Genomic DNA, 17,662 nt, shown 5'->3' with positions numbered 1-17,662 from the left:
CTATGTATATTTGTAAATATAAATTTAATCTAAACAAACGTTGATATTAAAATAAATATATATTAACAAATTCGTTACACTATAGGATTTCGAGAATAATACAAAAAGTTCTAATCTATAAATCTATAAATCCACTTGTCTTCTGTCTTTATTAAGTACGGCCTACATTCGATAAAGGGGTAAATTAACGCTTTAACTTGTGTACGTTTTTTGCTTTAGTTTAGTTAGGGTTAACTTCTACCGTATTTAATACTAGCAATAAATATTTTACGACCTAATGCTAGACTTTTCTTTAAAAAATAAACTTTGATAAGCTGATAGTATGTTGTACAAAATATCTACTAAAGTATACTTACGCATGCTTTTTGTTTTTATCCGTTTAGATGAAGTGCGCGCGTATGCACATTTAGATAGTAAGATTCGAACGCATTTTCAGGACAGACGAAAAGTGAATATTATTATAATAGATAGCTTCAGCAAAGTGAAATTTAATTACTTTAAAAAACCAAACCATATAAGCTATCATGATGTCTTATATGGTTTGGATTTCTTGGTAATTACACTTCATTTATCATGATGTCTTACGATAAACTGCTGGGTGAAAGCGTCGCACAAGTGATTTGATTAGAAACAATAATAACAAGTGTTACGATTACTTTTCGGATAGGAAACACAAAGTGATTTTTGTTGAAATGAAGGGAATTTGGGGCATCACAATCCAGTCGCAATTTCTAAGAACTTAACCAAATATTCATGCACAAAATTCCATTAAGCAGGCTAATTTGTTTATTTCTCGTTCCTTCCATTAATGAAATTGATTATACTAGTTACTACGTTGAAAATATTTACTTTTGTTTCATTATAAATTGTCATTCATTATCATACTTTTATTTTAAAAATAGATTTACACTGTTAGCTTTTGTATTTAGGACTAATATAAATCTAGTAAGCTGGACGAACCTCGTGAGACATTATTAGGTTTACGGCCGGAAATATCGATAGCAGCGAGAGTATCCAACAGATGAAAAAATGCATTCCGATCTTTATAAATAGATAAATGAAAACAATACAGTTGATTGACTATATTGATGGTCAGGTTCTAATGAAACAAAGCATTCCAATCTTTATAAATAGATAAATGAAAACAGTACAGTTGATTGACTATATTGATGGTCAGGTTCTAATGAAACAATGCATTCCAATCTTTATAAATAGATAAGGGAAAACAGTACAGTTGATTGACTATATTGATGGTCAGGTTCTAATGAAACAAAGCATTCCAATCTTTATAAATAGATAAGGGAAAACAGTACAGTTGATTGACTATGTTGATGGTCAGGTTCTAATGAAACAAAGCATTCCAATCTTTATAAATAGAAAAATGAAAACAGTACAGTTGATTGACTATGTTGATGGTCAGGTTCTAATGAAACAATGCGTTCTAATCTTTATAAATAGATAAGGGAAAACAGTACAGTTGATTGACTATATTGATGGTCAGGTTCTAATGAAACAATGCGTTCTAATCTTTATAAATAGAAAAATGAAAACAGTACAGTTGATTGACTATGTTGATGGTCAGGTTCTAATGAAACAATGCGTTCTAATCTTTATAAATAGAAAAATGAAAACAGTACAGTTGATTGACTATGTTGATGGTCAGGTTCTAATGAAACAATGCATTCCAATCTTTATAAATATATAAATGAAAACAGTACAGTTGATTGACTATATTGATGGTCAGGTTGATTGGAAGCTATTATTAATAATTATTACCTCTACCTAGTATATAAGTGTAAATGTTACCTTATTATACTAAATATCCTGTATAACAGATATCAAAATATCGAGGTAACTTTAACCTTAAACTATTAAACAAAAATAATAGCTGTGTAGTTATTTTCAAATAATAATTGTTTTGTATTATTTCAGTTTAATGTATTCCTTATTAAATAATGCATCTTATATAAAGAATAATCGTAAACATTTTGTATAATTTCGTCCACAGATGGCAGTGCAATAGACATGCCAAACATGATTTCGTGACGTGTTTGAAATTAATATATATATATACTCTTGTGTGTAAAATGTAATACAATTAATATTCTGTAGTCAACTATTTTTTTTTTGTACATTCTGTCAGAAACATAGCGTAAATCTGTCATCCTCACTTTCTTATGCTTTGTTCTAGGTTGGACATGGTAGCCTCAATATGTGCGCTAAATATCGGGTTTGAAATGTATTTGTATAAGCTGTGTATAAATATCTTCTAAGCATGAATAACTTTTTATACAAGAAATATTTACCTACTGGGTGGAACTGGTCTATAATCACTAGTTCTAAAATTTTAAAAAATTATCATAATTTTTTTACTTTTTCTAAAAATATCTGATTTTGGTTTGCACAAAGCTACACAGTGCTACAAGCTGCTCAGTTCACCACGGGTATCGAAACCTGATTTTTTAGCATTATAAGTCCTCAGAATTACCGTTGAGCTACCAGGGGGCCAGGTTTTGGTTGATTTTACCCCTCGTTTTGGAAGCATAATGCATAAGAAACAAATTAGGAATGAGCCTATTACACGATCTTAGCTCGACTGAAAACAACTGATTTAGAAATTCTTAGTAAAACTCAACAATCCCCCCCCCCCAAAATATTAAATTATTGCTGGAGAATAAACAAGTAACAGTGAGCTTTTTTATTCAAATGAAACCTTCATCGAGAGTCTTTAAGAAGTTGACGTATCACCTTTTCTTTTAACTGTTCCGTTTCTATCGAATAGTTTGGCACATTAGGCAATTAGGCTTTTGTAGTACAACGCCTAAAATTGTCAGAGAAGTGTTTTATTTGTCTTTTATAATTCAAGTATTTTTAAAAGGACAATCTGGTATATTGTTTGAAAGACCCCAATATTAATTTATCTATATAGCATAAAAGTATATATATAATAACACACGTTGCTAAGGGAAGTAAAGCTTATATTAATAGGAAACATGTAAATAAAATTGTTTAACTTATCTAAATAATTTAGTTTGTGGTTAATGTTTAGTTGTTGTTATTTTTGTCTTGGGGCATGGAAAAATCTGAAAATTTCTCAAATACCTAGCGTTTATATATTACATGTGATCCGATATTTATTAGCGCTAAGAAACATCTATTTTTTTGTTAAGTTTGTTTAAGAACAAAGCCACTTTGGGCCATCTGCTATGTCCACCACGGGGAATCGAGCCCCGTAGTTTAGCGTTGTAAATCCATAGACTTTCCTCTTTCCCATCGGGGGACTTTTTAGTGAGACGATATTAATTATGAAATCTGTTATTGAATGCGTGAAAAGGCAGTCTTATGTAAAACACTACATATCATAAAATAATTGACTGTTTGACGTTATGGGGATAACTCTACAGATAGCAAATATAAGTAACTGACTAGTTTGGAATTTAAACGTTTTTTAGGGAATAATTAGTCACATAAGTAATTATGGAGAGCACATAAGCAAGAAAGTTAGGTTTGAAAGTACGAGTTTATCGCCTAATCATTAATTATTAAAGTCAAAACAAACACCATGTAACAGCAGTCGCTTAGTGTTCTGTATTTGTGTGTTTTCTCACCTGATGGCACCATATTGTTATATGAAATTAGTTGTGTTTTCTCCCAAATAAAACTAAGTTCGTAGATTTAAAAGAATATTTAGCAAATGAGCCTGCTACATTTTCACGCATTCATGAAATCGAAAGTATAATAGGTATATGAAACGAACTATAACTCTTCATTTTGTAAAGGAATTAAGTACGAATCGTTACATGTTTGTGTTGGAAAAGATTCGATAGCGTCTTCCCTTTCTTGTAGTTCAGTTGTAACTTTGAGGCTTATAACGCAAAATATTGACGTTCGAGCCGTTAGGTGGACACAGCGCAGATAGCCCCTTTACGCTTAGCTTTTTACACTTAAAAACTAATTATCAAATTTTTTTCGTATGGAATTAAATACGTAATATTTTCTTGCTTTTCAGTTTCAGAAAGTATCATATTATCTACTTAACATTTTATGAGATGTACGTTTATCTTATATTACGATTAAAACGCAGAAATGTTGGAATCAGGGGTGCTGTAGCACCCGCTCTTTTACATATTTGACTTTTATAGCAACTGTAAACTATATTATTATATTAATTTTATGGGAGCAGAATCCCTAGATTGAGATGCCTTTGGCAGCACGGGAGCTCCATTTAGCAGCTCCTTATACTTCCAATCTCTCATTGTACAATCTGCATGCTAGCCAAGCACCACCACTTTGCAACTCCTTCCTACACAATTGAAATGTATTTTACTTTGATTCAATTATTTACCATATTTACCTGTAACGTTTAATTGAGAATGAATTGGGCCGGGTGTGACCTAGTAAATAGCGTGATGGTCTGCTGTATTTATTTAATGGTCAACGTTCTTGATGTTCTTTGTTGTTGTTGTTGTTGTTTAGGTGTTTTTGAAACTTCATACTTTGCTATCTCATGAATTCCACATCAACACATCTTTTGAATGCTTAGCATACTTACTTCACCACGATTATTTAATGTGCGTACATTGGAGTGTTCCTTGAAGCGATATCTGGCTGTGGCGTACATAACAGCTTTAAGTCAGTCTAAAGCACTTAAATCTGAAACTAATATTGTGAAAAAGGGAGAAATAAAAAACAAACAAGATTATATTTAATGGTGATTCGTTACGTAAAGCCAGTGATTTTTTATCAGAATTGTGTGACAATGTGGTAAAATATAATTATTAAGCACCACAAAAACATTAGTGTTCAAGATAGTTAAAACTGCCAATCAAAGTGCTTAGATTAGTTCTAAGTTATTTGGAAAGCTCTAAAGTTCTCAAAAGTGTATTTCTCGCAACCTTTGAATAATTTTCTGTTTATTTTTTCTCGCTTTTAATTGTTTTGTAAGTTACCTCAAGACTTTGGATGTCAGTGTAATTTACTACATGTTTTGGTGGATTCTGTTGAATAAATCTCCTAAATCAAACTTTGGTTAATTCTTCACAGCTCTATCGAAATTCTGTAAGAATTTACGTGACGGACTTGGAGAATCTACAAAATATGAACTGAAATGTGATTGTTGACTTTACGTGAATCACATAAGTTAATTAATGACTCTGAGAAGATTTTGCCATAAAACCCAACCTTTTGGATATTTATATTCATCACTCTTCGAGTAATAATGTAGACGATAACGTGATCAGTCACAATAATTCTTCTTTATCACAGATGGAATAAGTTGATATTAAAACTATTAAATTTTGTTCAGATGCTATATATCAAGTGGCTCCAAACGTAATGACTTACCTATTTTATTTTGCCGTCTAGAAACATAAATTACCATAAAACTGATGTTGAAGATTTGGAAACTTGCCTTAAGCTTGTAATGGCAAGTTTTTCACGAATTCATTGTTTTAGAAATTTTCTCAAGCTACGCTGCTGTTAAATTACAAAGCTATTTTATTTTTGCTTAGAGCTGAGCAATCAAATCTTCTTAAAGATCTGGTTAAAATAACTTGCTTCTTACTAAAAAATGCACAATTACAGAGTCACGATTGTTATTATAAAAGTGAAAGAAAGTTCAGATAATTGTAATACATGTAATGAGTAAATTAATTGTACTGTTTTGGATGTATAGTTTTACTATGTTATTCTATTTTTAATTTTTACTTAAACTTTATTTTTTTGGTATCGAAAAAGGAAACACTTTTTTAGAAAATCAAATATTAAAAAACATTAAAACACACTTTCAACACTCACCCACCAAGTCCAGAGATATTATACATTATTGATTCACAAAATATTAGAGAAATTGATCTGATCGATTTGGAGTTATGGAGGATGTTGTTTGGAAAAATAATTGTTTCCACAGTTCCCATAACTTTACGAACTGTAAAAAAAAAAAAACAGTTTTCAGAATTGTGTAACTATCTGCTTTCAAATGGAAACAGATATTCCAAAAAACAACAACAAGTAAACATTGTATATTCCCGTAGTACTAATCTTGAATTGATTTCATTCCAAAATTATGTCTCTCTGTAGACTCTGCCTATCAGCTGCCCTAACTTTCTTAGTCAGTGATTTATAACTAATGTTAGAGGTTTCTGATATTGTAGCTGAATGAAACATTCAGTTTCTCTGTAGACTCTGCCTGTCAGCTTCGTCTTTCTAAATCAGTGATTCGTAACTAATGTTACAGGTTTCTGATACTTCAGCTAACTGAGCTTAGAAACGGGTCTGAGAGTGTTGAGATAATCTAGAGCAGGTTTTAAAAATAGTATGAGTTTGCTGAGATAATCGAAAGCAGAACTTGGAAACTGGCATTAGTATGGTGAGGTAATGGAACTGAGTTTTAAATTTGTGTAATATAATACACAACAGAGTTTCTAGAATGGTGTGTGTGAGTGAATAGTAATAATCCAGAAATCAAGTGAGAAAACGATACGAACGAAGATAGTAATTCAACTCAAAGTTTAGGTATCCTTTACATTTATCTCAGAGTCTGGATAAGTAGCTCGAGCAGGAAAGTCGTGATTGATATATCAACTGAAGGGTAAAATAAGTGTCCTGCAGAAACGTGATCAGAAAGAACTATGGCTTTTATCGGTGGTAAAAAAATCATTAAATTGTTTCAAAAATAAAAGAACTGAAAGTATTCAGGAAAAATGAAATATTTAATTCTTTGATCTTCTGTGTGGTTTTCAAACTAGAACAGCCCGAGTTAAACTGAAGTTCATTCACATCAATGAAGTTTACATGTTGTCCTTGGCTTCTAAATTAATCCATTAATATTTAAATCAAGAAGTACAAAATTCTTGTTATATGTAATTCCAGTTTCTCTTTTTTGTTTGCAGTCTGAGCAGCCTATATTTTATTTTCTCAGCAGCAATAACTATTTACAATTTCCTCTTGCCCTGTGTTCAGTATTTTCTTAAGTCACGCTACATTTCATAACAGCCCCCTAGTGATTCAGTGGTAATTCTGTAGGGTTATAACGTTAAAAATCGGGTTTCGATACCCATAGTTGGCACAGCACAAATAGCCTGTTGTGTAGATTAGTACTTATCTACAGCCAAACCAAATATTTTATATTCTATTGTTGTAATTTCGCCATTAAATCTTTCCCAACTACATATTTGCTATGGTTAGGGTCAAATCGTCTTGAAACTAGAAGTAAAATCCATTTGTGGACTGTTAACCTCAATAGAAATCTTTAGGACCTCATACACTTATTTTTCATTTTTATCCAAGTTTCCCCGTGGGTTGTAAGATGTAATGAATCCACTAAGGACACAACCGGACTGAGAGAGACTTTATATGTAATTTTACCTTTCATATTACGAAAAACTACTTTCATCCACACAGCCAGATTGAAAGAGGCTTAAACATATAGTTCTACCGTCCCTGTTCCGAAAAACTCTATGTTCATCCACACAGGCAGACTGAAAGAGGCTTAAACACATAGTTCTACTGTCCTTGTTACGAAAAACTCTACTTTCACCCACTCAGTCCGACTGAGAGAATCGCCTTTATATACGTATTGTCATAATACCTTTATGGTTCATTTTCAAGAAGTTCTCGAGATAACAGTGATATACACAATGAGAGGATGAGATGCTGTACTACATGTACTATATATATAATAAATACTATACCGTACTGAGCTATACACATGATAGTTGATTTCAGTCGTGTAACAGCTTTTCGAATGCGAAGTAAGCACAGTCAAGAGTTCTTTCAGTGACAATGGGTGATTATTTTTATCATTATTTTGGCACCGGTATAAAGAAAAACCTTTGTTAAACATTTGTTTTGCTTCACGAGTCTGTGTGTGAATTTATTTGATTTATGTCCACAAACTTCTTCCACAGTTTTCGAGCTAGCATAACCAAATGTGGCAGGTGGAATCGGGGTGGCCAAGGGTTGTCTTTATCTATATTGCGTAGTAGGGGGCTAAAACGAGCCCGGGAGGTTACCCAGGCGAGATAGAGAAAGCCTAGGAGTAGATTTGTAGTTTCGCTGAACCCGAATCTAACATGGATTTTGTGCTCCTTGCCACTCTCTAGACCTCAGAGGCGGCATTTTTGGAACTGTGTTTATGCCCCCATTCACAACCTGGACACAACATTATTAGCGCTGAGCCCGTGGAGACATCTTACAGTGTAAACTCGACCAAACTACAATATCCAGAAGCAGAAGTTTTAAACAATAAAAAGTACCAAAAATCATTTTAGAATGAAAAAAAATAAACGAAATCTGAAACGTCTGATTACAGTAATAAAGACAAATAAAGAAAAAACTTTTTTAGAAAAGGAAGTAAATATAGGGATGGCTAATATTAATTCTTCAAAAACAAAGAAAATAAGATAGTAGGGATGGAACTTGCATCATCGCTACATAAATGCTATCGTTTTTAATAAAGCACGTTTACTCAGGTCACGTGACTAAAAGGTTTATATATTTGATAGTAGTATTAAGAGATTGTAGTACTAAACGTTTTTCTAAATCTCTTGCGCAAAAACAAGCTTCTGATTTAGTTTTGCAAAGAAAATTGTTAATACTTCGTTTGCAATTAGACATAACAATCGGTTTGCTAGATTCGTCCTATGCTACAAATTATATGTTACAAACGCTTCTATATTCTCATACTCGCATATTTTACAGGTACAGTTCCATTGGGTATTAACAGCGATGACACTCATGCTATTAAGGAACTAAAGGATAAAGTGAAATTTCTCGAGATATTCCTTTAACTGCTCTGCAGACGAATATCGAATGGACTTCTGCGGGCTTTGAAGCAAAGCAGTTACAGTCTTGGCCAAAATGTTTGCATATTTTGTTACAAGTAAGATCAGTATTATTAAGATGGAATACAAATACACTTAGAGCTGTCAAACTGAGAAATGCATGTTATATTAAACACCTACACATATAATTTGTATAATGAGACAGGTTCTATGAACATCATGAACGATTTATTAGAACAGCAAACAGTTTTGTCAAACACCTAGCGTATGGCAGAAATACTGTCTCCACGTGATGCCTGTAGGCGGCGCTACTGATGTTTCCCTGGAGGATATGAAGAATAGTTTTTCTACCATGATGAATAGCTGCCTAAACATGTTCTGCACCACCTCCTGTGTGTTCCCTGTGGGAAAGACAGTCTTTCTTCATCTGTTCTCCAGGCAAGCGACGAACAAGAATCCTACCATAAGCTTTAACAAGCCGAAAACAGGATCTAAAAAGATGACATGTTGTCAGTGTTCTAGCTGCAAGTTAGCATGCTGTCTTGCCTAAGTAATACAGTGACGGAGGTGAATTCTTGTTAATTTTGGTTTGCAAATAGCCCTTTTTTGAAAATTAACCTTGTTTGGTCAGTCTCCTATTTACTGTTCTTCTGGATACCCTGGAATGAATGTGTCCCTGCCACTCCTGACGTAAGATGTTGCAAGACTTCTTTCGACCTTGACGTGTTAACCTGATCAAAATACGGTCATCTCTGGCAGTAGTTTTTAAGCGTTCACCAGTAGACTTTCCTGGAAGAACGTTTCCTGTAGTCCAAAGATGTTTCGGGATTTTCTGTGTACAATACACTGGGGGAACCCTACTGTTCTTGCAATATTCATTTGCTTCATACCATTTCTGGACACTCGAACAGTTTGGCACCCTATAAATTCTGCCACGTGACGAATTGATCTGTTTCGAAAAATATTATACCAAAAGCACACCCTTTTATATAAAACAAGTATGTATGTGTGTTTTGACGAACAAGTGCTAAAAATAACTTCTCTATTATTACTCGGGCATTTACTCAACAACTACTCCTTGCAAGTAGACAATAACATTAATATAGAACAGTAAACAAACAGTTTGGCCATACTGTACAATAGCTTCTCTTGTTTGTTCAGTGTTAACGGTACATGGACGACCCACATTTCTAGGCGCATGATGTACCGAACCAGTTTCTTCAAATTTGCTTTTCAGTTCTTTGATTGTTTCTGGAGTTTTATTCTAACGAGGCCTGGTTGATGTCTTGATTTAATCAGAAAAAGACAAACTCGAGGATTTACGCGTACGTGTTTCATATGATATATTTAAAACGTTATGTTATTACGTTTTCTGTGTTGGAATCAAAGTCTGGTTGCCATGGTAATAGTTGTAATTGCATTGTTAAACGAATTCTATTTTTCAAATACCAATGACATATGCTTGTGTCTGTTTGTTTTTATTTTCCTTTGCGTCTTTGTCTGTCTATGCTTGTTTGTTTGTTCAAGCCCCCCCCCCAGTGGCACAACAATATGTCTGCGGACTTATAACGCTAGAATCCGGGTTTCGATACCCGTGGTGGACAGAGCACAGATAGCCCTTTGTGTAGCTTTGTGCTTAATTACAAACAAACAAACAAACAATTTGTTTGTTCAAGCACATAAACGTCTATCAGTTTATGTAAATCTATTTTCAAGGATAGACTACTACAAAAGATATCCAAAGTTAACTGGAACACGAAGGTATTAAATGATGCACCTAACCATCAGTTTGTTGGTCTACATAGAGCTCTGTCAGTACAACCATCTGTTTGGTATGCCTAGAAGTCTGTCAGTACAACCATTGGTTTATTGATCTACATAGAAGTCTGTCAGTACAACCATCGGTTTATTGATCTACATAGAAGTCTGTCAGTACAACCATCAGTTTATTGGTCTACCTAGAAGTCTGTCAGTACAACCGTCTATTTTTATCTAGCTAGAAGTCTCTCAGTACTCTGTTTCTTTATTGGCCTACCTAGACTTCTGTCAGTATAAGTCTGTTTGTTGGTCTACTACTGACAGACTTCTAGGTAGACCAACAAACAGACTGCTGTACTGACAGATTTATTGTTAGATCAATAAAGCGATGGTTGTACTGACAGAATTCTAGGTAGACCAACAAACAAATGGTTTTACTGAGAGACTTCTAGGTAGACCAACAAAAAGGCGGTTATCCTGACAGACGTCTAGGTAGACCATCAAACAGACAGTTGTACTGATAGACTTCTATGGATATCAAAAAACAGATGACTGTACTGATAGCCTTTTAAGTAGATCAATAAACAGAAAGTTATACTGACAGACTTTTATGTAGATCAATAAACAGATAGTTTCCTGACAGACTTCTAGGTAGAGACAGACGCCAAGGAAGATAAAAAAACAGACAGAAAGAGACGCTAAGGAAGATAAAACAAACAGACATACGCAGAGACAGTTGCCAAGGAAGATGAAAACGGACACGGACAGAGACAGACGTCAAGGAATATATAACAGACAGAGGCAGACGCCAAGGAAGATAAAAACAAAGAGACATAGACAGACGCCAAGGAAAATAAAAATAAACAGACATGGACAGAATGTTGGTTAGTTGGCATTTTTTGGCGCAAAGCAACTAGGCTATCTGCGCCGACATTGACAGAGACAGTCGCCAAGGAAAATAAAAATAAACAGAAATTGACAAAGATAGACGTCAAGGAGGATAAAACAGACATGGACAGAGACAAACGCCAAGGAGGATAAAAACAAACAGATATTTACAGAGACAGACACCAAGGAAGATTTAAAACGGACAGGCATAGACAGTCGCCAAGGACGGTAAAAGCAAACAGATATGACAGAGAACTTCCTTGGCGTCTGTCTCTGTCAATATCTGTTTGTTTTAAATCTTCCTTGGTGTCTGTCTCTGTCTATGTCTGTTTGTATTTATCTTCCTTGGCGTCTGGCTCTGTCAATATCTGTTTATTTTTATCTTTCTTGGCGTCTGTCTCTGTCAATATCTCTTTGTTTTAAATCTTCCTTGGCGAATGTCCCGGTCCATGTTTCCTTCTTTTCATATTCCTTGACGTCTGTCTCTGTCCATGTCTATTTATTTTTATATCCCTTGGCTGCTGTTTCTGTCCTTGTCTGTTTATCTTTATCTTCCTTGGCGTGATTAAAAACAAACAGACAGAGACAGACGCCAAGGAAGTAAAAATAAACAGATAGAGACAAACGACAAGGAAAATAGAAATAAACAGATATAAACAGAGACGTACGTCAGGAAGGATACAAACAAACATGGATAGAGAGAGAGACGCTAAATAAACTAAAAAGAAATAGACATGGACAAACGTCATGGAAGATAACAACAAAGAAATATGCATTGCATCCAGGTAACCACCAATGAACCATGAATGTAGTCATACTATAACTTTTGATAATGTATGCGCATCTTCACGGAATTTCGCAGATGATCAGTAAATGTTAGAAGGCTTTTTTACACAAAATATCAGGTTTTTAAACTAAGTATTAAGATTTTTATAAAGATTAATTAGCTCGTGATTTTTTCTTTCGTGATGTTGACTATCCAACATGGAAAGCAATTTTTGATTTTAAGATTAAAAGTACTTTATTTCCTCTGAAAATTGTCAAACTTTATTTCCATAATCTCTATAACCTCCTAAATAACTATCAAACGTTTTTCTAGAAAATCTTCATATTTTATCTGTTATTTTCTCTACCTTAACTCTATACGGGGCTGGTCGATTTGATCGACCTCGTAATCGCCATTAAAATTAGAAAATAAATCTAAATTACCATTTTCCCTTCTAGAATGACTACAAATTGTAATACAACATAGCTTAAATTTCGTAACAGTATACATCTATTTATATTTATTATTTTTTGTTCTATTAACCTTTAAACCGTCTCTAACTAGTAATTCCATTACACAAGTTGTGTATCAAGCGGCGCACGTGCAGCTCACGTTACCATATCGATTATCATAAAGCTGACCTATACAAAGTACAAATGTTTTAATCTTAGTACTAGCACGCCAGTATTTTATAAAATACAGTCACATTTCAGTTACCATACATTATACGTATATATATGTTATTACTATTTACAAATAAACTTTTAAAATTCAGTTATTTTTTTAAAACATAGAACATTAAGTGAAAATATATAGAAAACAATGATCTCTACTACATAAGATGTAACGAAATTTTTGTACTCGCGTGCCGTACTTGTTGAGCCTCGTCGAATTTCGCACGTGGATGTAAAACGTAATTTTTGTAGGCTTTATATATGCATTTTGAAATAACAAAAAATTATAAAGTACAATACTGATACTACAAAATTCCATTGGAATTTATCAGGCTTCCTAACTAAGTAGTACTTGGGTCTAAATATCTCATTTCCGATCACCATACCGCCTTGACTACCATTCTTCAAACTCTGCAACGGAAATGACAGGCAGAAATACGTAGTTCAAAATGAGCGCTTTCGATTGGTTATAAACACGTAAGTGACAGAAGTGGAAGTAGGTAAACAAGTACTTTCAAAAGAGGAAGAGGTGGGCGGAGCCACTGTGATGGATTCGGTAAATATAAGATATCTCAGCAAATAGAAAAGGTAGGAGGATCTTATTTTATATTTTAGCTTATCAATATCGTTGATTTGAGTTTTTAATTCGTAAGAAACTATAGACGTTGTATTATTGGCGTCATAAAATGTAATCTGCATAAAAGCAGAAGAAGACGTATCACGTGACACACAAAAATCAGTATTTAGCCGTTTTAAATATTTACTTTTAAATTACGAAATTAACTAATGTATAATACTAAAAATTGAATTATAAACTACAATTTGATGTCAAACTTATAGAATATATTCATAAAATAGTACTTTAATCAAATTTTGAATGTAAGTCTACAAACATGATGACATGTCCTCTGACCTCTACCCATATGGAAAGGATTAAGCTTCTCAGTTTCCACTTACGCCCATAAAGTATTATTAATGTTCCTTTCAGGACTTTGTGCAGGCCATGCTATAGTTATGAGTATTCCAGCGGCCTCTTTTTTGTTATATTTACCAGGTACCGTTTTACAGTTTTTTTTTCCATTCTTGGAATCACTGTGTTGTTAAAAAGATGAATCCCTGCTCACCAGATTTTATATCTGAACGAATTATTCTTTTTCTTGCACCTGTAAGCATTCAGGGTACCATGAACATTGTGTAGATTTCCAACAACACTGGCTGAGATGCAGCCATACTTTGACCGTGATGCCGTTCTCCTTTCTGTCCTGGAATAAACAATTATTGCCAAACAATTCGAATTTATGTATAAAGAGCATTCTCATCCAGCTTTACCCATTCTATTATGTGAAGTCCGATGACCAATTAAGCCTATTGGTTTGATTATCTCTCCTAAGCATCAGTTTATGAGCAGCTACACATTCATTTAGGCCATTTCGTGCTAATGTGTATCTTACTGTTCTGTAGGGAATATGCACACATCTCTAGACAAGAGGCAAATTTTCTGCTGGATTTTCGTGAATCACATAAAAAGCATTTCTAGAGTAACTTAACTTCACTGTTGAAGGCTTTCTATCTCGATCATTTTTTATTAACAACAGTGCTAAATGCACGTACCCTCTTCAGGGTTTCCATAGAACTCCAACTGAATCACATAATTCCGTCTCAATCCGTTGGATGGTATGGCCTTCACTAGCTAAAACGTAAATTTCTGTACACTTGATATATGACTTGCCCGTCTTAGGAATCATGAGTGCATTCACCACACTGTAGTGGTATGGCCTTCACTAGCCAAAACGTAAATTTCTGTACACTTGATATATGACTTGCCCGTCTTAGGAATCATGAGTGCATTCACCGCACTACTGCTGGGAATGATATGACTGCCCGTACTTTTATGTGCAATATTATTCACGTGGCACGTTTATATTGTTTGGATGACAGATAATCATAGTGTAAGCTGTCAATACGTAACTGTGCTCTGGCGCACTTCATTTCCATACAGTAGAAGGGAGGCAATCCCATGATATTTGAATTTTTTGCCGATTTTATGCACTGTTTTTTTTAAAGGTTCATTGAGTACATTTCAAAATTATACATATGAATATATTCTAAATCTAAAATTATCCAATATATTTGAAAAGTTTATTGTATTAGGGACACGTGGGAGAAATAACTAAACCAATTTATTTTTAATCGAGCTATCAACTTTCGAATTACGCTTTTCTTTTGATACATGTCGGAAACGTTAAAGTAATAATTGGGTTTTAACCATTTTGTATAGTAGTAAGATATTAACTGAGACCGAACTTGCAAATGTATATTAGATAACATTTCTTGATTAAGTATGAAACTTAATGCTATATAACAATAAAATTTGTATTGAAATAGAAGCAAGATTAAGGTTAGTTTATAGTTAAGCACAAAACTACACTATGGGCTATCTGTACTCTGCCCTACACTATCCCCGCCAACGGCTCAGCGGTAAGTCTGAAGGTTTACAACGTTATAAACCGCGTTTCGATAGCCGTTGTGGGCACAGCACAGATAGCCGATTTTGTAGTTACGTTGTTAGTAAAGAACAAACAAACAAACTGCTTGAACAAAAACTCTAATCATTTTGTCGGTTTTTAGACCTCACACTGATTTTTGTTTTCACAACCAGGGAAACCAACAGGGTATTTTCATTTTTAACATGTTTATCAAGATGTTAGATCAATCTTCTTTTTGGATTGTTTAAGACAGAACGATCAAGTAAAACACGTTTTAACAGAAAATCCGCTCTTTAATATTGTACCCCCCAGGGCACAGTGGAAAAACCGGGTTTCGATACCCATGGTTTTATTTCAAAAGTTGTGAAAAAACGAAAGTAATATATTTCCCTTTTCAATTCTAATCGTTAAAACGTTCAAATAAGACCCCTTACAGTTTTAGTTTTGATAAAAAAAACAGGAATAATGAAGTCCGTTAAGCTTGATACTGGAATTACAATTAGCGTTTTCTTCCCTTTTCTTTATTATTATTATTACTTATCGTTCACAACGTCATAATAATGCGTTGTACTTATTTAAAATAAGATTCAGGTATCTGTAATCAAATTTCATTTGTCTGGTTTTCTTTCGCTGGTACAAAATAAACAACCTTATACATCACCCTGAGTAATGTAAATATTATATATATGTGCATGTTTTCGACGGTAATGTGCAGCTGCTGCTGAGTGCATTTCATGAACACTGTTTCACAAGATGTGCAACCTGTTTAATGAAAAAGAACACGAGTCATGTAGCTAGACTGTTGAATACCTGTTCACTCGTTCAATGTGTGTATTACAGTTTAAACTAAATCACGCCAGCATCTTCATATATTGTTCACAAACTAAATTAACACAATCTGCAACATACAGGTAAATTATAACGTTGTCAACTAGAGACTGTTTAATAAGATTCCTTAGCGTGGTGATGCAGATTACCATTTATTCAAGGCCTTACAAAATACTGCAGTATGTAAGCTTGAAACAGCTTTTGCGAAGGAAGTTTAAATATACTTATGACCCGACTAGTGTCATTGCATAACTGGTATTTCAATCTTCTATCACGCTGGAAGATTTATAAAATAGTTTGATTTTGGAACATTAAACTTGTGAAAATATCCAGTGAAAAGTGGCTTCCGTCGTTCTTTTAAAATGTAAACAATAAAATAAACATTTCTGTTTCAGAATGCATTGCCATAATTTTGTAATCCTCCTCCTATCCCCTAAAGCAGTATTTTCCTAATATTAAACAGCAGCGCTCCCCCTAACTCAGCAAAGTTTCCGTTGTGCCCCCCCCCACACGTATTAAAATAATTTTCGCAAGCGATAAAAGCAAAATCAACATTTTCGTTACGCGTTTTTTTATTATTATTAATGAAAAAGTGAGTGAGTAAATGTGAGAACAATAAATAAATAAATAAACAAACTTTGAGAGCAAAGTGATAGATTTGTTAGGTCAGGGTCTTCTGTTTCTTCCCTCGTTATTTTTTTTTTTTTGTTCTTTCACGCCAAAAGGCTGCACCTCTCCAACCACCAGTATGTGCCCCACAGTTTGGGAAGCTCTGTCCTAAGCATTTCACCGTATAGAAGGTGTATAAATGTCAGTCCCTATTTATGCCTCCCCCCCCCCCGATGAGTTAACTGCAGGTCTGAGGGGTTATAACGTTATAACTCGGGTTTCGATACTCGCATAGGGTACAGCATAAATAACCCGTTGTGTAACTTTCTTCTTTAGAACAAATTCTGTTTAGGTGAAGAAAAAAAAACAAGAATATTAGACTAAGAGACGGTCCCTACATTTTCTTGAACGAAAAGACTGTATTAACAATAATTTAATTACTTAAATTGTATTTTGCCTGTTTATTTTTATTTTTTGTAGTTAAGTACAAAGCTATACAATGGGCTGTCAGTGCTGGGCCCACCACGGGTACCGAACCCCGTCTTTTAACGTTAGAGTCCACAGACTTGCCGCTGTGTCACTGGATGGGGACACGTATTTTGAATGTACAGACTGTATAAACCTTAATAATATCCGGCGTCTTCACAAGAGTGAAATATATAAATATAGTGTCAGTATTATCTGAGTAGTACATTCATGATGTTAGAAAAACACATAGGTTCAAGAAGTCTTGATAGAAATTAAAAACAAAAAAATCTGTAACCACGAGCGCTTTCGAAAGGTGGACCTTTCTTCTTCAGGGCAAACTGAAATTATAGGGTTTTTATTCACCTAAGTAGTACAGATAAAGTCTTATCTTTGCAACGAAAT

The 17,662-nt window shown here is 34.0% G+C and overlaps 1 protein-coding gene across 1 annotated transcript in view; it reads left to right on the top strand.

Annotated features, from left to right (window-relative positions):
* LOC106466758 (IQ motif and SEC7 domain-containing protein 1-like) overlaps positions 1 to 17,662 on the top strand; it is a 139,268-nt gene that overhangs the window by 1,664 nt on the left and 119,942 nt on the right. The gene's annotated exons all lie outside the window — the stretch shown is intronic.

This window comes from Limulus polyphemus, unplaced genomic scaffold (genome assembly GCF_000517525.1).
Source record: "Limulus polyphemus unplaced genomic scaffold, Limulus_polyphemus-2.1.2 Scaffold2374, whole genome shotgun sequence".
In the NCBI taxonomy this organism is placed as follows: domain Eukaryota; kingdom Metazoa; phylum Arthropoda; class Merostomata; order Xiphosura; family Limulidae; genus Limulus; species Limulus polyphemus.
The sequence above is the reverse complement of the archived record's forward strand: the minus strand, read 5'-3'. Positions and strand labels throughout refer to the sequence as shown.